Genomic DNA, 22,346 nt, shown 5'->3' on the forward strand with positions numbered 1-22,346 from the left:
CGTTTTGAAATTATTTTGCTTTGAGACCCTGAGTTAAAGCATCTTTTCACTGATTGTTATCTTTAAAATTTTCAATTCTTATATCTAATCTATTCCCATATATGTTTGTTTGTTTGTTTGTTTGTTTATTTATTTTTAATCGGACTTTTGCTCTTTCTCCCAGGCTGGAGTGAAGTCGCACGATCTTGTCTCACTGCATCCTCCGCCCCTGGGTTCAAGCAATTCTCCTGCCTCAGCCTCTCTAGTAGCTGAGATTATAGGCACCCACCACTACGTCTGGCTAAGTTTTTGTATTTTTAGTAGAGATGGGATTTCACTATGTTGGCCAGGCTGGTCTTGAACTCCTGGCCTCAGGTAATTCACCCACCTTGGCCTTCCAAAGTGCTAGGATTACAGGCGTGAGCCACCACACCTGGCCTATTTTTGAGGAGCTTTTACTTGTTTTTTGTTTTTGTTTTTTTTTGAGTGGATGATTAACAATAGCCAGTTCTTGCTGGGTGGTTTTTTGTTGTTGTTGTTTGTTTGTTTGAGATGGAGTCTTGCTCTTGTTGCCCAGACTGGAGTACAGTGGCGTGATCTTGGCTCACTGCAACCTCTGCCTCCCAGGTTCAAGTGATTCTCCTGCCTCAGCCTCCCAAGTAGCTGGGATTACAGGTGCCTGCCACCATGCCTGGCTAATTTTTGTATTTTTAGTAGAGAGGGGTTTTTACCACATTGGCCAGGCTGGTCTCGAACTCCTGACCTCAAATGATCTGCCTGCCTCGGCCTGCCAAAGTGCTGGGATCACAGGTGTGAACCACTGGGCCCGGCCTTGCTGGGTATCCTTAAATCTGGTTGACTTAAAGGTTTGGGAAATTCTTCTTAGACTACGTTATTTTAGACTCCTGTCTTCTATAATGATGGTCTTAGAACTATTTTGTGTTTCCCTATCAATAAAAATGTTTTGGAGCATGGATCACCAGTATATTTGTTTATGGATTATATAAATTTACTAATATTCTAGTATTTTATGTCAGATATACACTAATATATATAAACGAAATAGGATGACATAAAGATTATATAAACAGTGTCTTAAGATATTTTGCTAACTGCAAATGCTTTATATTCTTATTGGCCAGTTTCTCAAAGTGAATTAGAAAATTAGGGTGATTGTTAACAATAATAAATATGGTAACTCAAATAGTTTCTTCTTAAATTTATAGTTATTTTTTGGCTGAGATCATTGTTTTTTCCTCACAGTGTGGCTGGTAACTAGCAGCAAAAGCATCAGCTTTCGCACTTTGTGTTATTTCTTGTGATCCTGTTAACTAGTATTATGTTTAATCCATGTGTTTTTTGGAACGAATCTTTTTAAAGACCTCTCACTTTTTATGAAAGTTTGCTTAGAATAGTATAATTTATAAATCTACTTCATTATAGACCCATAAATTATGATTCTGAGCAGTGTGAGTAAGGATACCACTGTGAGTTCCTCTACAATGTGGAATTCACACTCTTCCTGCCGGGTAGCTTGGCATAAAAAGCGTAATATTCAATCCTGTGAGTGGCAGCAGCCTTCATCCATGTGTTAAATATTAGTAGTTAGCAAACTTTTCTTGTTCTCTTAATAAAAGTTAGATTCTTTATGATTTCTTCCCACATGTTAAAAGACCATCCTGAAAATCCTGCTTTTGAAGAAATTAGTTTGTTTAATTCTGGCATCTGCATGTAGACTTTAGATGCCATATTTTCTTTCTGGTCCTTACTGCTTCAACCTGCCTTTAGTCTTTTTGCTTATGTGTATCTCCCTAAGGTAGAGTGGCTGACTATATAAAATGTGTTCCCAGTATTTGAGGAAATAATTTCATATTACAATTTTTATTTTACTTACATTTTGTTTTTGTTTTAGAGATGCATGGCAAGTATTTTCTTTTTTTTTTTTATTGTTATTTTTGTGTATTTGTTTGTTTTGTTTGTTTTTTTTTTCTTTTTTTTTTTTTAAATTTATTTATTATTATTATACTTTAAGTTGTAGGGTACATGTGCATAACGTGCAGGTTTGTTACATACTTGTGCCATGTTGGTGTGCTGCACCCATCAACTCGTCATTTACATCAGGTATAACTCCCAATGCAATCCCTCCCCCTGCCCCCCTCCCCATGATAGGCCCCGGTGTGTGATGTTCCCCTTTCTGAGTCCAAGTGATCTCATTGTTCAGTTCCCACCTATGAGTGAGAACATGCGGTGTTTGGTTTTCTGTTCTTGTGATAGTTTGCTAAGAATGATGGTTTCCAGCTGCATCCATGTCCCTACAAAGGACACAAACTCATCCTTTTTGATGGCTGAATAGTATTCCATGGTGTATATGTGCCACATTTTCTTAATCCAATCTGTCACTGATGGACATTTGGGTTGATTCCAAGTCTTTGCTATTGTGAATAGTGCTGCAATAAACATACGTGTGCATGTGTCTTTATAGCAGCATAATTTATAATCCTTTGGGTATATACCCAGTAATGGGATGGCTGGGTCATATGGTACATCTAGTTCTAGATCCTTGAGGAATCGCCATACTGTTTTCCATAATGGTTGAACTAGTTTACAATCCCACCAACAGTGTAAAAGTGTTGCTATTTCTCCACATCCTCTCCAGCACCTGTTGTTTTTAATGGGAGACTTCAACATGGCAAGTATTTTCTATGGAATATATGATTTATTTATAAATAAAGTCAAAAAGAGCTACAAAGCTAAGCACTGGTTCTCATCTCAGGGTCTGCTTATTCACCTAGGGAGCATTTTTTAATGTGTTGTATGTTTTGGTTTGTCATAATGACTAAACCGAGCTATTGATATTGAGTCTGCAGGGCCAGCAGTGCTAAACATCTGCAAAGTTTGGGATGGACCCTCCCCACTGAAGAATTGTCTTCGTTGGGAAAATAATGGACTGTGGTCATATTTAAGAGGTGTGTGTGTGTGTGTGTGTGTGTGTGTGTGTGTGTGTGTGTGTGAAGATCTTACTCTGTTGCCCAGGCTGGAGTGCAGTGGCCAGTCATAGCCCACTGCAGCCTCCAACTTCTGGGCTCAAGTAGTTCTCTCACCTTGGCCTCCCAAAGTGTTGAGATTACAGTCATGAACCACTACACCCAACCTATATCGGAGTTATTGTTGGCTGAGATGATTCACCATTAATTCTTATAGATTAAAGATTATATCTTATAGATTAAAATGAAGGCTCATTTAAATATGGTTATATAATGGTAAGGTGTTACCACATTTTGTTTCATTTGGCAAGCAGGTTTTTTTTTTTTTTCTGTTGAGCCAGGGTCTTGGTCTGTCTGTTACCCAGGCTGAAGTGTAATGGTACAATCATATCTCACTGCAGCCTCAAGCTCCAGACTCAAGCTATCCTTCTGCCTTAGCCTCCCGAGTAGATGGGACTACAGACACATGCCACCATGTTCAGCTAATTTGTGTAATTTTTAGTAGAGAGGGGGTCTCAACTGTGTTGCCCAGGCTGATCTTAACACTCCAAGGCTCAAGCAGTGCGCTCACATTGGCCTCCGAAAGTGTTGGGATTACAGGCGTTACCCACTGCTCCTGGCCTTTTTTTGTTTTGTTTTTGCTCTTGATATATTGTATACAATTGCAGCATTGAGCAACTACTTTGGTAATTGATTTTGCTTCTTTCTGTTCGCAGACTAGTAGGGGAAAACAGTAATGTAAATAATTACTGTATAGTATGATAAGTACATCCGGAGAATTAGATTTAATGTAAAAGGTAGCTCTGAGAGGGGTAAGGTTTTAGGGAGAAATGCACCAGATTGTTAAACTTTGAGGGCAAGGACTGCATCTTAAGAGTTACATATTTACAACACAGCACTGGGCCTTAAACTTGGTAATTTAGTCAATAAATATTAGCTGGTTAAAAAGTTTCGATTTTAGTGAATTTTTGATGAGTGAATTGAAGTATGTCCAGATGTGCAAAGTGGGAAAGGACAGGCAGGTTTAAAGTTCAGGTATTGTAGGAAGTGCTGGCACATAACATTGGAAGGTGAGGTTTAGATAGGCAATTAAGAAAGTTGCAGGTGATAGGATATTATTAAAGTTTTTCCTCCCATTTTTATGTTAAGTTATTAAAAAGGGGAAGAGACATGATTAGGTTTAGTGAGATTTAGGTTTTAGGAAGGTATGTCTATTGGCATTGTGGAAGATGTACTTGAGGGAGGAGAGAAATGTTATTTCTTAGGTAGTGAACTCTTCAGATCTTAGGTAGTGAACTCTTGTAAGATCTTGTAGGATCAAACTGTTAGTGGAAAATCTAAATTTTAGCTTTTATACATCAATTTATTTTTTAGTTTTAGAGTTTAGATTATGCAAACCTCAGTATATTCTATCTGGAATAATTTTAATTTTTCAATACATTTTTATTCTTTAGTTTTAAAAAAATGTTTTATGCTATTTTTAAGTAGGGACAGGATCTCATTTTGTTGCTCAGGTTGTTCTTGAACTCCTAGTCTCAAGCAGTCCTCCTGCCTCAGTCTCCCAAAGTGCTAGGATTTAAGTCTTTTAATGTTCAAGATAAATAATTCATTTATATCAGTAGTGTTTGGATACAGAACAAAAGTAATAATTATTGGTCTTCCTTAAATTTTTTTTTCTTTAGTAAGATACTTAGAAGCCTGAAGTTGATAAACTGGTTCAACTGAAAATGGATTGATAACACTTTTAAGGTAGCTTGGTAGCAAGGTTAGTAGTAATTTACAAGAAAAATTCTGAATTCTATGTAGGTGATTTATTTATGTTTGTTCAGCAGATTTGCGTATACAGCCGAGCACTTTCCCTACAAAAAATCGAAACAAAACTGTTTGGGTCACAAAATAAAACACATTTTCAAGGGTTAAGTAATAACTTTTAGTCTTGAGATCCTCACAAATTCTTTTTTGCTGTGTCAGATGTAAAAAATTATAATCGTAATATCATTACACAATGTATAGATGATCAATAAACAGTAAATAGCAATGGGTTCTTAGGTTTAATGTGAAATTTTAAAGTTAAAGCTGATGTTGTAAAATAATTACTATAAAAACAATAATCTACTTCTAAGCACATATAAAATGACTGACTTGTACATTCAGATTCTGAGTATGAAATCTGCCTTACTCATAGTTAGTTTCTGAGTTAGCAGTGTAAAGGTGACTTTTGCCAAAAATTTGGCATAAGTAGACATGTAAAGAAAAAGTCATTTATTTAAGCCAATAATGTTGAAAAGATTAGCTTTAAATAAGCATTTAGGCAGCAAGCAGGTCACACCTTCTAATAAAAGAGGAAACTGAAAAACTTGAAAGCAGTCTGGCTGGCGCCATTTAGCATAGGGACAAAGTCCTAGTCATTGAATGAGGGCATCACTATATTACAGTGATAAAACTAACACGTAGGAAATATCAAACTGATTTTATTAAATAATTCTGGGTATCAGACATTGACAATTAAGGAGAAAGAAGAAGTCTGTTAACCATTTTATTTAGAATATTTCTAGTATGGATACTTAACATATTTAAAAATGGCTTTTAACCATTATTTGCAAAATTTACAGCAACAGACTTCTTATCCAATGCAATTGGATTTGATAGCTATTCATTTAATCAAAAAGGTCAAAACAGGAAATCATAAAAAATATATATGCATATAAATGTAAACATTTAATGCAATTTTCACATTCATTTACCATATTTTTTTATGTGTCTGTTGAGGGCCAGACAATATTTTATCTGTGAAGATGGATCCCCTAATTGTAAATCATTGTGTTTTTTGCAACTACATCCCTAAAATAGAAGTTTCATATCACATTCTTTAAAGTGGAGCAAGCCACTTTACTCTTACAGCCAATTGTCTTCCTGTCTTCTTGACTTCTCTACCTGCACACTGATGAGGCATCTTAAATTTAACATGCTCAGTGTCAAAAGTTTGACTTCACCACTCAAGTCTATCCCTATAACAGTCTTCCCCATCTTAGTGACAACTCATTCTTACTGCACATATCGAGAAAACGCTATTGTATTAGTCTGTTCTTGCACTGCTATAAAGAAATACCTGAGACTGGGTAATTTATAAGGCAAGAGGTTTAATTGGCTTATGGTTCCGAAGGCTGTACAGGAAGCATAGTGGCATCTGCTTCTGGGGAGGTTTCAGTAAGCTCCCAATCATGACAGCAGGCAAAGGGGGAGCAGGCATTTCACATGGTGAAAGCAGGAGCAAGCGAGAGAGTGGCCAGGTGCTATACACTTTTAAACGACTAGATCTCCCAAGAACTCACTATTGCAAGAACAGTACCAAGGGGATGGTCCTAGGCCATTCATGAGAAATCCACCCCTATGATCCAATCACCTCCCACCAGGCTCCACCTTTAATATTGGAGATTACATTTCAACATGAGATTTGGTGAGGACACAGATCTAAACCATGTCCTGTCATCCTTGACTCCATTCTTGTCTACATTCTTGACTCTTCTTTTCTGTATCTTAACTCCTCCCATATCCCACTTATAAGGCGTCAACAAATTGTGTTGATTCTACTTTCAAAATCTATTCAAATTCTCACCACGTTTTTCATCACCTTCACTGTTCTGTGGCCCAGGTTACTATCATCTCTTGGTTATTTGTAGTGGCCTTCTGAATGGCTACTACTCCTACTCCCAAGAGTCTGTTCTCAACATAGCAACCAAAGTGATCCTCTTAAAACCTAAATCAGGCTCACGCCTATAATCCCAGCACTTTGGGAGGCCGAGGCAGGCGGATCACCTGAGCTCAGGAGCTCTAGACCAGCCTGGCCAACATGGCGAAACCCCATCTCTACTGAAAATACAAAAATTAGCTGGGTGTGGTGGTGGCGCCTGTAATCCCAGCTACTTGGGAGGCTTAGGCAGGAGAATCATTTGAACCTGGGAGGCAGAGGTTGCAGTGAGCTGAGATTGCGCCATTGTACTCTAGCCTGGGCAACAAGAGCGAGACTCGATCTCAAAAAAAAAAAAAAAAAAAAGAATATATTTCAGATTTTTTACAGGTAAAATAACAAATTATGCATTGGAATTTTTTTACTTATATGTATAAGTATTTTGTGTTGCTGTGTATTCTACATAATTATACAAATTTTTTGTTGAGCTAGCTTTCAAAATCCTTATAAAACTGTAGGCAATTCATAAACAAAATAGGCAAATTGAAAAATTATCTTGGGTTGATATTTAGTCAATTACTTAACTATTGATTATTATAAGCATTTAAGTGTTCCCAATGTGTATTTTTATAGGTAATACCTCAGTGAATATCTTACGAAGTCTTTAATTCAGTAACCTGGAGATACATTCTGTTAGAAGAAATGCATTAAATTTCATATTTATAAAAGAGCCAATATATTTTTGTTGTGAAAAATTTATTTTAAATAATATGAACAGCCAGGCCCAGTAGCTCACACCTGTAATCCAAGCACTTTGGGAGGCTGAGATGGGCTGATCACTGGAGTCCAGGAGTTCAAGACGAGCCTGGGCAACATAGTGGGACCCCATCTCTTAAAAAAAGTACAAAAATTATTTAGACATTATAGTGCTGGCCTGTTGTCCCAGCTACTCCAGAGGCTGAGCTTGAACCTGGGAGGTTGAAGCTGCGGTGAGCCGTGATAGCGCACTCCACTCCAGCTTGGGTTACAGAATCTCAAAAAAAAGTATGTGAACTTACCCAGTGCATTTATGTTTTCTGTTGGCTACTTATTTGTATTACAAAACGATATATTCTTACCGGAGAAACTCAAATCTGTCCATTCATAAAGTAGATGTATTCCCTTTGGCCCTGCTGATTGCAATTTCCAGAATTACTTTAAAATGGTTTGCTGTGCATTCTTTCAGACTTTTTTTATATGCATATGAATATATATACTTATTTTTAAAAATCTAGTTAAGTATGCATTATTTCGTAGTTTGATTATATATTTTACCTATGTCACAGAAGTCTGCCATGTGAATATGTATAAATATGTTTTCTTTGAAAAGATTATACAGTGACGTGTAAGCATTTTTTAAATTATACTTTAAGTTCTAGGGTACATGTGCACAACGTGCAGGTTTGTTACATATATATACATGTGCCATGTTGGTGTGCTGCACCCATTAACTCGTCATTTACATTAGGTATATCTCCTAATGCTGTCCCTCCCCACTCCCCCCGCCCCACGACAGGCCCCAGTGTGTGATGTTCCGGACCCTGTGTCCAAGTGTTCTCATTGTTCAATTCTCACCTGTGAGTGAGAACATGTGATGTTTGGTTTTCTGTCCTTGCGATAGTTTGCTCAGAATGATGGTTTCCAGCTTCTTCCATGTCTCTACAAAGGACATGAACTCATCCTTTTTTATGGCTGCATAGTATTCCATGGTGTGTATGTGCCACATATTCTTAATCCAGCCTATCATTGATGGACATTTGGATTGGTTCCAAGTCTTTGCTATTGTGAATAGTGTCGCAGTAAACATACGTGTGCATGTGTCTTTATAGCAGCATGATTTGTAATCCTTTGGGTGTATACCCAGTAATGGGATGGCTGAGTCAAATGGTATTTCTAGTTCTAGATCCTTGAGGAATCACCACACTGTCTTCCACAATGGTTGAACTAGTTTACAGTCCCACCAATAGTGTAAAAGTGTTCCTATTTCTCCACATTCTCTCCAGCACCTGTTGTTTCCTGACTTTTTAATGGTCGCCATTCTAACTGGTGTGAGATGGTATCTCATTGTGGTTTTGATTTGCATTTCTCTAATGGCCAGTGATGATGAGCATTTTTTCATGTGTCTGTTGGCTGCATAAATGTCTTCTCTTGAGAAGTGCCTGTTCATATCCTTTGCCCACTTTTTGATGGGGTTGTTTGATTTTTTCTTGTAAATTTGTTTAAGTTCTTTGTCAATTCTGGATATTAGCCCTTTGTCAGATGGGTAGATTGTAAAAATTTTCTCCCATTCTGTAGGTTGTCTGTTTACTCTGATGGTAGTTTCTTTTGCTGTGCAGAAGCTGTTTAGTTTAATTAGATCCCGTTTGTCAATTTTGGCTTTTGTCGCCATTATTTTTGGTGTTTTAGTCATAAAGTCCTTGCCCATGCCTATGTCCTGAATGGTATTGCCTAGGTTTTCTTCTAGGGTTTTTATAGTTTTGGGTCTAATATTTAAGTCTCTAATCCATCTTGAATTAATTTTTGCATAGGGTATAAGGAAGGGATCCAGTTTTAGCTTTCTACTTATGGCTAGCCAGTTTTCCCAGCACCATTTATTAAATAGGGAATCCTTTCCCCATTTCTTGTTTTTGTCAGATTTGTCAAAGATCAGATGGTTGTAGATGTGTGGTGTTATTTCTGGGAGCTCTGTTCTGTTCCATTGGTCTAGATATCTGTTTTGGTACCAGTACCATGCTTTTGTTGCCGTTGCTTTGGTGTTTTAGACATGAAGCCCTTGCCCATGCCTATGTCCTGAATGGTATTACCTAGGTTTTCTTCTAGGGTTTTTATGGTTTTAGGTCTAACATTTAAGTCTTTAATCCATCTTGAATTAATTTTTGTATGAGGTGGAAGGAAGGGATCCAGTTTCAGCTTTCTACATATGGCTAGCCAATTTTCCCAGCACCATTTATTAAATATAGGGAATCATTTCCCCCATTGCTTGTTTTTGTCAGGATTGTCAAAGATCAGATGGTTGTAGATGTGTGGTATTATTTCTGAGGGCTCTGTTCTGTTCTATTGGTCTATATCTCTGTTTTGGTACCAGTACCATGCTGTTTTGGTTACTGTAGCCTTGTAGAATAGTTTGAAGTTAGGTAGCATGATGCCTCCAGCTTTGTTCTTTTGGCTTAGGGTTGTCTTGGCAATGCGAGCTCTTTTTTGGATCCATATGAAGTTTAAAGTAGTTTTTTCCAATTTTGTGAAGAAGTCATTGGTAGCTTGATGGGGATGGTATTGAACCTATAAATTACCTTGGGCAGTATGGCCATTTTCGTGATGTTGATTCTTTCTATCCATGAGCATGGAATGTTTTTCCATTTGTTTGTGTCCTCTTTTATTTCATTGAGCAGTGGTTTGTAGTTCTCCTTGAAGAGGTCCTTCACATCCCTTGTAAGTTGGATTCCTAGGTATTTTATTCTCTTTGAAGCGATTGTGAATGGGAGTTCACTCATGATTTGGCTCTTCTCGATTGTTGGTGTATAGGAATGCATGTGATTTTTGCACACTGATTTTGTATCCTGAGACTTTGCTGAAGTTGCTTATCAGCTTAAGGAGATTTGGGGCTGACACGATGGGGTTTTCTAAGTATACAGTCATGTCATCTGCAAACAGGGACAATTTGACTTCCTCTTTTCCTAATCAAATACCCTTTATTTCTTTCTCTTGCCTGATTGGCCTGGCTAGAACTTCCAACACTATGATGAATAGGAGTGGTGAGAGAGGGCATCCCTGTCTTGTGCCAGTTTTCAAAGGAATGCTTCCAGTTTTTGTCCATTCAGTATGATATTGGCTGTGGGTTTGTCATAAATAGCTCTTACTGTTTTGAGATACGTCCCATCAATACCTAGTTTATTGAGAGGTTTTAGCATGAAGGGCTGTTAAATTTTGTCAAAGCCCTTTTCTGCATCTATTGAGATAATCATGTGGTTTTTGTCTTTGGTTCTATGATGGATTACGTTTCCTGATTTGTGTATGTTGAACCAGCCTTGCATCCCAGGGATGAAGCCAACTTAATCGTGGTGGATAAGCTTTTTGATGTGCTGCTGGATTCGGTTTGCCAGTATTTTATTGAGGATTTTTGCATCGATGTTCATCAGGGATATTGGACTAAAATTCTCTTTTTTTGTTGTGTCTCTGCCAGGTTTTGGTATCAGGATGATGCTAGCATTAAAATGAGTTAGGAAGGATTTTCTCTTTTTCTATTGATTGGAATAGTTTCAGAAGGAATGGTACCAGCTCCTTTGTACCTCTGGTAGAATTCGGTTATGAATCCATCTGGTCTTGAACTTTTTTCGTTGGTAGGCTATTAATTATTGCCTCAATTTCAGAGCTTGTTATTGGTCTATTCAGGGATTCAGCTTCTTCCTGGTTTAGTCTTGGGAGCGTGTATGTGTCCAGGAATTTATCCATTTCTTCTAGGTTATCTTGTTTATTTGCGTAGAGGTGTTTATAGTATTCTCTGATGGTAGTTTGTATTTCTGTGGGATCGGTGGTGATATCCCCTTTATCATTTTTTATTGCGTCTATTTGATTCTTCTCTCTTTTCGTCTTTATTAGTCTTGCTAGTCATTTGTCAATTTTGTTGATCTTTTCAAAAAACCAGCTCCTGGATTCATTGCTTTTTTGAAGGGGTTTTTGTGTCTCTATCTCCTTCAATTCTGCTCTGATCTTAGTTATTTCTTGTCTTCTGCTAGCTTTTGAATGTGTTTGCTGTTGCTTGTGTAGTTCTTTTCATTGTGATGTTAGGGTGTCAATTTTAGATCTTTCCTGCTTTCTCGTGGGCATTTAGTGCTGTAAATTTCCCTCTACACACTGCTTTAAATATGTCCCATAGGTTGTGGTATGTTGTGTCTTTGTTCTCATTGGTTTCAAAGAACATCTTTATTTCTGCCTTCATTTCATTATGTACCCAGTAGTCATTCAGGAGCAGGTTGTTCAGTTTCCATGTAGTTGAGTGATTTTGAGTGAGTTTCTTAATCCTGAGTTCTAGTTTGATTGCACTGTGGTCCTAGAGACAGTTTGTTATAATTTCTGTTCTTTTACATTTCCTGAGGAGTGCTTTACTTCCAACTATGTGGTCAATTTTAGAATAAGTGCGATGTGGTGCTGAGAAGAATGTATATTCTGTTGATTTGGGGTGGAGAGTCCTATAGATGTCTATTAGGTCTGCTTGGTGCAGAACTTAGTTCAATTCCTGGATATCCTTGTTAACTTTTTGTCACGTTGATCTGTCTAATGTAAGCATTTTAAAATCATTCCATTGTTGAGGGACATGTAGTTTGTCTCCCATTTTGGGAAACATTGGGTTACACAAAAATATTTTCTTTTCTGCATTATGGATCTCCAAAAAGGGCAAAGGGTGTGCACAATTTTCTGAACTTATTTTACCCTAGAACTTTTCTTTTTTTCATGGACTGTGAATTTTTCAAAGAGTGTAGTATATCACTGATACTCCATTAAAAGTATTTTAAGCTCTTGTCAATCTTCTTGTTTTACTTATAAGAAAATTAAGACTGAGTTAATAGATAATTGAAACCACAGTCTGTTTCTTGCCTCTGTTGTTCAGTGTTGTTCCTTTTGCTTTGAATTTTTATCTTCATTTAGTACTCTTTCCTGAATTCAAATAAGAAAGCTAAGCACTAGAGTTTTTATAAGGGAAAAAACAGTTTTCATGTGTTGATACTAGGAAGTGTTAAAATTTGTATTTCTTTAGGTTTTTCTTTTTGTTAGCAGGTGATATCTTGGTAGGTAATTAATGACAAGTAAAAACAAGTGAGGTTTCAGACAGTTTGATGTAGCTTTCTTTAAATTACTTAAGGCCTCTAACATAAATGAACCAGTTCTTTTCTCATGTTGAATCATTCTTTTAATTACTTTAAGAATAGCTTGAAAAGCAGTATTATAAGTTTCAGTGTGTTTAGTAAATTTCTTAGCTGTTTCTTTAGCTTTTCTCCTTAAGGTGCCTACTTTTATTTCTTGTGGTGTATAAAAGGACTTTGGTCAATCTAAACTGAAGCAGATATGTTTTAAGATGAGATATTGTTGAGTCTTGTCACATAATTGTTATTAGTTTTCATCTTTCCCTAGGCTGTCAGGTTCCTCTAATCTTAGGGCACATTTAAAGTACTTTTCCTCCCTAACTTAACATTTGCTTGGATCAAGCAAATCATTTTGTGTAGTGAAAACAATCATTGGACCAAGAACTGGTATCCGCTTTTAGTTCTTTTTCAAATTTATTTAAAGAAATCAAAATAGTATTTTTTCTGATTATAAAGGTAATGCATACTTATAGAAAGTGTAACTTAATGCAAAAAGAATTTTTTAAAGACAGTTAAATCCCTTAAAATTCTACTATTTGGAGCTAACCTTGTTAAGGTGGTAAATGCTCTTCCCTATAAATATACACACACATTTATAAAAATAAGGTCATAGTCTATTGGTTTGTAATTTACCTTTTTAAACAATAATATGTTCTGGAATATGTTATTTCTTAAGTTAATTTTTTTTAGAGATAGGATTTCACTCTGTCACCTAGGATGGAGTGCAGTGGTACCATCATGGCTCACTGCGGCCTTGGCCCCCTGGGCTCAAATGATCCTCCTGCCTCATCCTTACGAGTAGCTGGGACTAGAGGCATTCACCACTGCACCCAACTAATTTTTAAAATTTTTGGAAAAATGGGGGTCTCACTGTGTTGCTCAGGCTGGTCTTGAACTCCTGGGCTCGAGTAGTCTTCCAACCTCATTCTCCCAAAGGGCTGAGAATACACGTATGAGCCACCGTGCCTAGCCACGCTTGCTTTCTTTTTTTTTTTTTTTTGAGACACAGTCTCGCGTTGTAGCCCAGACTGGAGTGCAATGGCGTGATCTCCGCTCACTGCAACCTCTGCCTCCGGGGTTCAAGCGATTCTTCTGCCTCAGCCTCCCAAGTGACTGGGACTACAGGCGTAGGTCACCATGCCCGACTAATTTTTTGTATTTTTAGTAGAGACAGGGTTTCACCATGTTAGCCAGGATGGTCTCTGTCTCCTGACCTTGTGATCCGCCCGCCTCGGCCTCCCAAAGTGCTGGGGTTACAGGCGTGAGCCACCGCGCCCGGCCACACTTTCATTTTTAAACTAGTGTAGAGAATATAAATTATTAATAACTGCAGATCATTTTATGGATATACTGTAATTTAATTATTGTCCATTAATAGACATTTAAATGATTTCTAAGTTTTCCAAACTATGAAAGTTCTATGATGAGCATTTTATGGATGTGACTTTTTACCCTTGTGATTATCTGCACAGGTTAAATTCCTGAAAGCGAAATTACTGGATCAATTTTTTTTTTTTTTTTTTTTTTTTTGAGATGTGGTTTCACTCTTGTTGCCCAGGCTGGAGTGCGATGGTGCAATCTCGGCTCACTGCAACCTCTGTCTCCTGGGCTCAAGTGATTCTCCTGCGTCAGCCTCCCGAGTAGCTGGGATTACAGGCGTGTGCCACCACGCCTGGCTAATTTTGTATTTTTAGTAGAAACGGGGTTTCTCCATATTGGTCAGGCTGGTCTCAAACTCCTGACCTCAGGTGATCTGCCCGCCTCGGCCTCCCAAAGTGCTGGGATTACAAGTGTGAGCCACAGCACCCAGCCAAAACTTTTATACTTGTTACCGAACTGTCTTTCAGAGTGGTGGTATCAATTTACACTCCCTCTAAAACTACTAATTCTGAGGGCTTTGTTTTGGTTTTTTTTTTAAACCTTTGATAAAATCTGATTGGTGCATAATAACTCAAGATTGTTCAAATTTGCATTTCTCTATTCATAAGAGTTAGTTTATTTTCATGCATTGGTCACCTTTATTTCTTTCTTATTTATTAGTTGGTTTTTATTTTTTGTAAAGACGGAGTCTCACTTTGTTGACCAGACGGATCTCTTTTATTTTTTCTATAAATTATCTGTCAACATCTTTCGACCACATTGATGTTATGCTGTTAGAGCTTTCCATATATTTATTTGTGTAATCCTCACAAGAATTCTCTTAGGTGGGTATATTTGTTCTACTTACAGTTGAGGAAACTGAGATGTGACTAAGTAACTTGCCCAAGATTACATAGCTAGTGTATAGTAAATCTAGGAATCAAATTCAGATTTCCTTTACTGATTCTCAGTAAGACCAGCTGGGTTTAGTTGACCTTTTAAATAAAATTGTGGAGCTAATTTATATTCTTAGTAATGTTGTGAAGCTGTTTGTGTCTCAGGATTTCAGTTTCTAGATCTTAAAGGAAAGATATTTTACTACTGTATGTGAATTTTGGTCCTAGCATTTTAGTATGCTGTTTGTAGAATTGAGCTTTCTGTCCTCCAAACTTCATATAGTCTAAAAGCAGTTGCTATGATTGAAGGAAAACCTAAGATTCTTAGATTTTCTAAGAATGTATTTTTGGAGATTTCATATTCAATCATATTAAAATTTTTATCTTTTGAAAATGATATTCTTGAGGACATACTAGTATCACTACAAGAGTTTTATAATCATGTTAATAAAATGCATGTAAATATAGGACTAAAATCATACTTTTTGTGAATTTTGACCTATTATTCCAATTTCTAGTCTGTCAACATTGTTTTGACTCTTCAGATTTTAGAAGTGAGTGATCTAGGGTCTCCATTCCTCACTTTACAGATTAGGAATCTTAGACACAAAGAGGTTCAATCATTAAGTAGTGGCAAATACTGTGGTCCAACCTTAAAAGCAGTTTTAATTTTATTTAAATTAAATCATTTGGGTGTTGGCTTGTTTGGAGGCAAAGGTTTGTTAAGCCTTCTCGACTTAATGAATTCCTCCATTTACCTTTATATCCTTAATGTTATAGCTCTGTATAACTCTGTGTCTATAATATGGTAAGCACTTGAAACATACCTGTTGAATTGACTTCACTTCTATTTTTTATCCAGTATATTTTAACCTCTTTCATGCTATCCACTCTTCCTTTTCGCATGTTTTTTTTTTCTTTGGGAGACAGAGTCTTGCTCTGTCGCCCAGGCTGGGGTAACCCTGGTATATATGAGGGAAGGTCCAAAAGGATCCTGAGCATAGGAGCATAGGACTCCCTGTGGAGTCACTCTCCATTTCCTGTTCCCCCAGCTCCCATTACCCACTATCCTACTTTCTCTCTCTATGGATTTGCCTACTCTGGACATTGCATGTAAGTGGAATTATACAGTATATAGTCTCTTGTGACTGGCTTCTGTCATGTAACATAATGCTTTCCAGGTTCATCCTTGTTGCAGCATGTATCACAACTTAATTTTATTCCTTCCTTCCTTCCTTCCTTCCTTCCTTCCTTTTTTTTTTTTTTTGATATGGAGTCTTGCTCTGTTGCCCAGGCTGGAATGCAGTGGTGGTATCTCGGCTCACTGCAACCTCCGCCTCCTGGGTTCAAGTGATTCTCCTGCCTGAGCTTCCTGAGTAACTGGGATTACAGGCGTGCGCCACCATGCCTGGCTAATTTTTGTATTTTTAGTAGAGACGGGGTTAGGCTGGTCTCAAACTTTTGACCTCGTGATCCACCTGCCTCAGCCTCCCAGAGTGCTGGGATTACTGTCATGAGCCACCATGCCCAGCCTTCATTTTCTTACCAAATAATATTTCATTGTATGAGTATGTCATATTTTTGTTTATCCATTTATTATTTGATGAACACTTGAATAATTAGAAATAATGCTGTTATGAACATTCATGTACATACATTTTGTTTGTGGACATATGTTTGTAGTTCTCTTGTGTATATACTAGGAATAGAATTGCTGGGTGACATAACTCTATGTTTAACTTATTGAGGAACTGCCAAAATGTTTTCTGTAGTGGCTACAATATTTTGCAATCCCACTGGCATTGTGTAAGGTTCCAGTTTCCCCACATCCCCACTTATTTGTTTGTTTGTTTGTTTGTTTGTTGCCATTCTAGTGAGTGTGAAGTGCTATCTCATTGTGGTTTTGATTTGCATTTCTCTGATGGCTAATGATATTGAGCATCTTTTCTTATGCTTATTGGCCATTTGTGTATCTTCTTTGGATAAAATGTCTATTCAAACCCTTTACCCATTTTAAAATTGTGGTCTCTGTGTGTGTGTGTGGCTGTCTGTCTGTCTGTCCATCTGTTAAGGTCAGGGTCTCACTGTGTCACCCTGGGTAGAATGCAGTAGCACATCATGGCTCACTGCAGCCTCAGCCTCCCAGGATCCAGGGATCCTCCCCCTCAGCCACCCGAGTAGCTGGGACTATAGGCACATGCCAACACACCCAGCTAATTTTTGTATTTTTTTGTAGATAAGGAATTTTGCCATGTTGCCCAGGCTGGTCTTGAACTCTTGGGCTCAAGCGATCTACCTACCTTGGCCTCCCAAACTGCTAGGATTATGGATGTGAGGCACCTGTGCCTAGCTGTGTTGTTTTTAATTATTAAGTAGTTATAAGAGTTTTTTAAAAATATATTTTGGATACAGCTGTCTTCAGATATATGATATACAAATATTTTCTCCCATTCTGTAGGTTGTCTTTTCACTTTCTTAATAGTGTCCTTTGAAGGACGGAAGTCCACATTATCTATTTTTCCTTTGATTGCTTGTGCTTTTGATGCCATATCTAAGAAAACATTGCCTAATCCAAGGTCAAGAAGATTTATGCCTTTATTTTCTTCCAGGAGTTTTATGTTTTTAGCTCTCATGTTTGGGTCATTGATTCATTCTTAGTTCCTTTTTGTGTATGGTGTGGGGTAGGGGTCCAGTTTCCTTCTTTTACTTGTGAATATTCAGTTGTTCCAGCACCTTTTGTTGAAAAGATATTCTTTCCCCATTAAATTGTTTTGGCACCCTTGTAAAGTATCATTTGACTATACATGTAAGTAAGGGTTTGTTTCTTGAATCTCAGTTCTATTCTGTTGATCTAAAGGTCTAGCATTAAGCCAAGCTACTCTACTTTGATTACTGTAGCTTTGTCGTAAATTGAAATCAGAAAGTGTGAACCCTCCAACTTTATTCTTCCTTTTCAAGATTATTTTGGCAATTCTGGATCTCTTATTACCAGATTTCTTGCAACAGGTTCTCCTTTCATATCTTACCTCTGTACAGTCTTATTAACTTTTCATGCTAATTTATCTGAAGTTACTTTCTTCAAAGTCACTTATAATCTTTGGCCTAATTCAGTCATATCTCACCCCTCCTTTTTAAATCCTTTTTCAATTCTCTAGAAAACTTTCTCCTTTCCCACTTTCTGGTCCTCCTTTTGATATTTTGCCCTCATAATATTTCTTTTTGTTTTCCAGCAGGTAGTGACCACTTCTCATGTTCTAAGCACCCTGTTAATCTCTGGAAAAGAAAATTCCAATAAACACAATCCTCATTCTCATGTTGCTTATGATAAATAATATTAAGAGAGAGGCAGGTCCGTTCATGCTAATCTCTGTCTTTCATAAAGGAGAATCTGATTTTTGTTTTTGTTTTGATTTTGATAATTCATGTTGACTTAAGTGTTTTTAAACTTGAAAATAATAGTTTAAAAGAGTGTACTTATATTAAAATAATTGTAAAATATAAAGCAAGCACTATCTATATGGAAAAGTTCAATACAAATTAATTGAACGAACAGCAAAAATCTAGCTCTAAAAAGTGTTACAAACATACCTACGCATAATAATAATAAAATATATGAGTAGTTTAATATATCTTTTATTTATTGTTCACTTTCACTCCTTTATTGATTTATCCCAAATAAATGTATTGAGTATTGTGTGTGTTTTTCCAAAAACAAATTCTCCAATTATTCAGCACCAACTTGGTCTCCAACAATTGAATTCCATTCTGACAGTAACTGTTCGAAGTTATTGTAGACCCCACGGTTTAAGGTCTCAGTCCCGTAAGACTGTCCCCACTTCGGATGCCAGCCACCAATAGGGTCTCAAGGTTACTCACACTTCTGACAGGCTGAAACTAATCAGAGGTTCCCACAACCCCCTGCAGTTTCAGTTATTTGTTAGAATGACTCATTGAACTCAGGAAAGTGCTATGCTTACAGTTTATTATAACAGATACAAATGAGCATCCAGTGGGTGAGGTATATAAGGCAATGTGTAATAGGATCCTGAGCATAGGAGCCTCTGTCCCCATGGAGTCAGGGTGTGCTACCCTCTCAGCACATGGATCTGTTTACCAACTTGGAAACTCTACAAATCCCATAATTTAGTGGTTTTTATGGGGGTTTAATTACATAGGCATGCTTGATGAAAATTTGTACTGGGTTTGAATGTCCCTTCCAAAAATCATGTTGAAACTTGATGCTGCCATTGTAACAGTATTAAGAGGTGCAGCCTTTAAGATGTGATTGGGCCATAAGGGCTCCACCTTTATGAAAGGATTAATGCGCTTACCTGGGAAGTGGGTTTGTTATCTTGGGAGTAGGCTCCTGATCAAGAGGTGGATTTGATGGATATCCTCTCTTTATCTCGGGCACTCCCTTGCCCTTCCATCCTGTTATGATGGAGCATGGAGGCTGTCACAAGATGCCAGTGCTATGCTCTTGGACTTCCCAGCCTCCAGAACTGTGAGCAAAATAAACTGCTATTATTTATAAATTACCCATTTGGTGCCATTCTGTTATAGCAGCAAAATAGGAACTAAGACAATTGGCCATTAGCAATTGAACTCAGTCTCCAGCCCCTTTCCCCTCTCTGGAGGTCAGGAGTAGTACTGAAAGCTCTAACTCCCTAATCATGTGGTTGGTTTTTCTGCAGAGCAGACCCACGATGATGCTGTCCAGCTGTCCCCACCCCATAAATCATCTGTTTAGCATAAAAGACAGTGAATTCCAGGGTTTTTAGGATTCCTGTACCGGTAACTAGGGGTAAAAAGCAAATATTTATTACTACACCCCAGTATCTACTGTATATTATAGGGAAGGAAAAATATCTTTCTTTCTACACATCCTAGATTCATGGCTAAGCTTCCTGCACATGCTGTTCCTCAGATTTCTTTAGCTTAAAATATTCAGTATGTTACAGTGTCATGTTTTTTGGGAGAGCATTTCCTAAACCCCATCAGTATCAGACATAATCCCGGCTTTTCTGAGATTTGAAGACAGAAAACAAATTGATAAAAAGAAAATCCTGACTGAGGCTCACTGGTTCACTTGCAGTCAGGAGTTCAAGACTAGCCTTGTCAACATGGTGAAACCTCATCTCTATTAAAAATACAAAAATTAGCCAGGCATGGTTGCAGGCACCTGAACCTCAGCTACTCGGGAGTCTGAGGCAGGAGAATCTCTTGAACCCAGGAGGAGGAGGCTGCAGTGAGCTGAGATCATCGTGCCACTGCACTCCAGCCTGGGCAACAGAGTGAGTCTCCATCTCAAAAAACAACAACAACAACAACAAAAAAGAAAATGCTAACAATAGGGGATAAATTATTCAATGATAAAGATATGCATAGCATCTTATGAAATATTAGGATTACCACACTTATCCAACCTGCAGGGAGTGCGATGGAGTGCAGCTAGAGTTGGAAGGGAGAGGTCAGAGGTTAAAAAGTATTTCTGAAGAAGGTTGCTTTTTGCCTGACAAGTGGAAATAAGACAGAGACAGAGAAAGGGTGAAAAATGTGCTGGGATATAAATGGCAGGAAAAGGTCAGTCAAGGTGAGGTCACTATCTTCTCAGAGTGATATATAGGAAAGATTTTCAAATTGAGTATTACTTATACTTTTTATGTCCTGCCTTCTGTACTGTGAAATCCCATTAAAAATACTGTAATGAGGCTAGGCACGGTGGCTCACGCCTGTAATCCTAGCACTTTGGGAGGCCAAGGCGGTCAGATCACGAGGTCAGGAGTTTGAGACCAGCCTGGCCAACAGTGAAACCCCGTCTCTACTAAAAATACAAAAATTAGCCAGGCATGGTGGCGGGCCTCTATAGTCCCAGCTACTCTGGAGGCTGAGGCAAGAGAATCGCTTGAACCCAGGAGGCGGAGATTGCAGTGAGCTGAAATTGTACCACTGCACTCCAACCTGGGTCACAGAGCGAGACTCTGTCTCCAAAAAAAAAAAAAAATTTTAATGAAATTCTGTTTTCTAAAGTGAAATTGATTTCTAAGTAAGAACATTCTAAGTTTTAAGTTTTAAACCATAGATAAGAATCTTTATTCTCTTTACACTGGTATTGTACCTCAGAGTAAGGTGAGGCACAGATAATATATACAACTTAGTTTAACAGATGTATATTGAAAGCGTACTATATGTCAGACACTGTGCACAGACTTTATTTCATCATGGATTTTTTTTTTTGTATTTTAACCTATTGACCTGGCTTATTTGAATTAAGGTAGACAACAATAAAAATGATCTCACAGGTGAATTAACTGCTGAAAATGACCTAATTTTCATTTATGAACTTTTTTTTTTTCTTTTTATGAGACAGGCTCTTGCTCTGTCACCCAGGCTGGAGTCACTGGGGTGGTCATAGCTCACTGCTGTCTCAAACTCCTGGGCTCAAGCAGTCCTATCACCTCAGCCTCCTAAAGTGCAGGGATTACAGGTATGTGCTACCACATCTGGCTACGTTTTTGAAATACTATGACAATAAAATAGTTAGAAAAGTGAAATCATTTTTTATTTTGAATCTAAAAAGTATATTTTTAAAGTTTAAATATCTCTTATTATATGTTACTTTGTAAAATCCTAAATCTAACAACTTTTAAAAATGCGTATATTTTATTTGTATCTTTTTATGTTTTTTCTGCTTAGTATTAGAAAACTTGCTAGGGAGTTGGGTAATTATAGAAGTTTAGCATTCAATTTGTTTCTTATTTTTATTAAAAGTTTTTTACCTGTCTTGCCTAGGTATGATAGGAAAAGGAAGAACAGAAACTGCGTGTGTTGCAAAAGTTGATATTCTTTGAATTGCTCCCCAATCATTATTTCATCTTGAATAGCTCATGTCATAATTTTTTCAGAGACTGTGGGTAGCCATTCTCTGTGAATAATTCTATCTTTTATGCTTGTTTAATTCATTAGCAGTTTGAGAATAATAATCTATTTTTCATTTAAATCTTTTTTTGGTTGTTTTGAGAACAATGCTGAGTGGTGTAAATATGTAATGCTTATGTATCATTTATAATAGAGATATATGTTGAAATTGTAAGTCAAGGCATAATTTGTTATGGAATAGATGACATCTCTTAATCGTTTAGTAAATGCTGCCAGTGCATCAATAAGTAGAAAAAAAAAGATCATCTCAAGTAATCTAGTGTCATGAAAACCCTAATATAAGGGGGAACTTAAAATAGTATAGTAAAACTCATGTACTAAGATAGTAGTGAATTAAAATTTATACCTAATCAATTTAGATATTCAAGTGATTAAGTTTGACAACTTTTCATGATCTTGTCCTCTTCTCCCAGTATTATTGTTTTAAATTCAGCTCTTAAGAATCACAATTAGGAAACTCAGAAGTTTTATTTTCACTTTAGCTGCTAATTGAATCTGGTTAATTAGTTTGAGCATTTATCAGTATCTTCTATTCCTATAACTTTAAAGAAACATGTTGCCTGTTCAGTCCAGAGTAATTCAGGCACTGTCAGTCCAGGCAACC

The 22,346-nt window shown here is 37.3% G+C and overlaps 1 protein-coding gene across 29 annotated transcripts in view; it reads left to right on the plus strand.

Annotated features, from left to right (window-relative positions):
* BAZ2B (bromodomain adjacent to zinc finger domain 2B) overlaps positions 1–22,346 on the plus strand; it is a 413,832-nt gene that overhangs the window by 121,537 nt on the left and 269,949 nt on the right. For 2 of the 29 annotated variants that reach the window (XM_050752839.1, XM_050752838.1), the window contains exon 6: positions 21,174–21,290. The exons of the other annotated variants lie outside the window; for them this stretch is intronic. The gene's annotated coding sequence lies outside the window, so the exon portion shown is untranslated. The remainder of the gene's footprint in view (positions 1–21,173; positions 21,291–22,346) is intronic. 29 annotated transcript variants of the gene reach the window in all.

This window comes from Macaca thibetana, chromosome 12 (genome assembly GCF_024542745.1).
Source record: "Macaca thibetana thibetana isolate TM-01 chromosome 12, ASM2454274v1, whole genome shotgun sequence".
NCBI lineage: Eukaryota > Metazoa > Chordata > Mammalia > Primates > Cercopithecidae > Macaca > Macaca thibetana.